This window comes from Chenopodium quinoa, unplaced genomic scaffold (genome assembly GCF_001683475.1).
Source record: "Chenopodium quinoa cultivar QQ74 unplaced genomic scaffold, ASM168347v1, whole genome shotgun sequence".
In the NCBI taxonomy this organism is placed as follows: domain Eukaryota; kingdom Viridiplantae; phylum Streptophyta; class Magnoliopsida; order Caryophyllales; family Amaranthaceae; genus Chenopodium; species Chenopodium quinoa.
This window is the reverse complement of record NW_018743616.1, coordinates 1,132,455-1,135,283: the sequence shown is the minus strand read 5'-3', so window position 1 is coordinate 1,135,283 and position 2,829 is coordinate 1,132,455.

The following is a 2,829-nucleotide window of genomic DNA, read 5'->3' as shown; positions in this document are numbered from 1 at the left end:
ATTCAATCTCAGAGTGATTATGATCTGATTTGTTTGGAAGTTGGACTCTGTATCTTTCTGGGACTTCTTTGTTTGTAGATTTGATCAATTCTTGAACTGGTTTTGATTGCAGTTCAAGATTCATAGGAGGAAAAGATGATAGAGCCATCTTACTTGGTGATACTAAAATGACAATAGTGAGAAAAGGTAGAACAGATTAGGTGCAAATTGGATATGTTGTTTATGTGGTAGCTTTCATTCACTTGATAGACATGGAAAGGCTAACAATCGACGGATATTTATTTACTCTCTCTATCCCAAAATAAGTGTTACAAAAGGTTTTCATTATCATAAGAAATCTAGTCATGTTACATCAACATATCAATTTTTTTTTAAATAAAATACATATAGGGTTTCTCATCACACAGTCAAAACTCAAAAGATATGCAAACTCGTTTGCAACAAGTAATTTAGAACATGTAGTATTTGTATTGGGTACAGTACTGCTCGTTTTTGACATCCTCAAGTTCAATTTTAGGTTTGAGCCCAGCCAAATTAAAAAAAGGGCCCAATATATTTACTTGGACAGCAAGATTAGGTCATCTTCTCAGTTCTCACTTTACAAATCTTCCTTTCTGTGAAGTGAACCGTCAAGACCTTCAATCAACTCCTTCGCCGGCAACCAGTCAACAGCCTGATAAGCTATTTTCCTACATAGATGCAATGCATATATGTGTATCATCTTTTAGACGCTTAATAAACTCAACGTTGCCTTAAATTGTCAAGGATTGCTTGACATGCCAATTGATTGGTAAATCTTTAAGCACATCAGGTCTGCCGTCGCGCCTATAGGATCATTGTAATCTTTGAACACCTTGGGACCCATAATTTCATATTATCAATCTATATATTGTACTATACTAAAGCATAGTTTTGTTTAAGGAATTTTCCCTCTTAAATATACAATTTTTATTTTAAGATTTTTGTAGAATTATTAGTTTGCCTAGAAATTTTATATTATAATTATTTTTTTAAGTTATATTTTTCTAGAGACTTTTATCTTTAAATTTTACTTATCATTAATTTTAAAAACCGAACATGATTCTGGAATTATATAGTTTAATATATGGATAAAGAATTGGGTAATGACCATACGTATGTAGCCTCTAAGGTACAAATAAGTAAATAACATTTAATTGGAATTGGTACCGAGCTTTAAAATAAATGGGTAGTCCTTCTGCTCCATTCTTCCAATATACTATTCCAAGAATTGAGGAATTTAGAATTATCAAATTACATTTGTAATTGTATATTTGCATATTTATGGAAAATTACATAATTTAATGTCGATGGAGATATAAGTAAATAGGAGTATATGTTTTTGTTGTACGCCGTATATAACTTATTTTTGCGTTCGAAAGAAAATAAAAATTCATTATCATTGTGAGTACCTTTATATATATATATATATAGAGATTGGATCATGTGAAAACAAACCTAAAGCTGAAAACTGAAAACAGATGATCTAGACCATTGAATTTTCATCTGACGGATTAGATTACATTCGCGTTATTTGTAATCTTGACCGTCCATTCTCTCTGCTCTATTTTTATCTTTCTTCAATCTCACGATATCACTGGTTCTCTATCCTTCTCCCAAAAAATCATCAAATTTCAGAGGAATTTGCTTCAATCTTCATCAATAATTTGCTTCAATCTTCATCAATTTCGTCTTTAGCTTCAAAATTAAACCTGAAAAGTGAGTTTTGCGTTTCAACAATCAATTATGTGAGTTAATCATTTTCGTCGCTGAATATTCATCCCATTGAAGCGAGTTTTGAGCTTTCTCGATCCTCCATTGAAGCGAGTTTGAGCTTTCTTCTCCATTGAAGCGGCTTCTCAGGTAGTATTTCTTAAATTATCGACTATCAATTTCACAATCTAGGGTTTATTTCTAGTTAATTGCTCGAATGTTTTTGTTATGAAATATAAATTGTTGTTTGGATTCGAAATTTGTTGAATAGCATGCGAATTTTGTCGATTCAAGCATTTAATTGTTTTTAGATTTTATGTGTCATGTATTGTGAGTTTGTGACCCTTGAATTTATGTAAAATTGGGGGATTAGAGCAATCTTGAGCTCTTCATTGTGCCTTTTGCTTGGTCGGTTTGTTGTCACGGATTCATGGGGGAATTCGAGTAGTTTAGCATCTGTTTCTTGTGATTGTACTGCCTTGCATTTTGATGCAGAGTAAAGATGAGAAATAGGGTTACATTTTTGGGAACTAGCAAGCTGAACTTGGTGAAATTGTATAATTTCTTGGATTATATTTTCTTTATGTTTAGTACTTTTAAGGATTTATAAAGAGGCTTCCATTGCAAATATTAAACAGATTTCTACATGTGAAGGAGACAGAAAATTGAAGTATGGCGATCATCATGGTTTTCTCGTAATTACACTTATTGACACGCCAAGAGCTTATGCTGATCTCAAATCTGAGGAACTTGGTCAGGTGAGTAGACAACTACTAGTTTATTTTAAGTTTATATTGACTAAACCTGTGGTAATGAGGACGAAATGATTTGTCTCTCTGAGCTCAGGGTGAAGCTATAGCTCAAAACATAAGGTCTATGTTTGGACTGAGAGTTCCTGTCATCTCAATAGTCACCGGTGAAGGTGGTTTTGGGGGAGCTCTGGCCATCTGCTGCTGCAATAAATTGTTTATGCTTGAGAATCCTGCTTTCTATGTTGCTAGGTTTTCTTCGCATATATTGTCTATTTTTGGTTTCTTATTATTATTCAAATTCCTTCATCATTTTCCAATACATGCTTACCTTATTATTTCCCTTTTG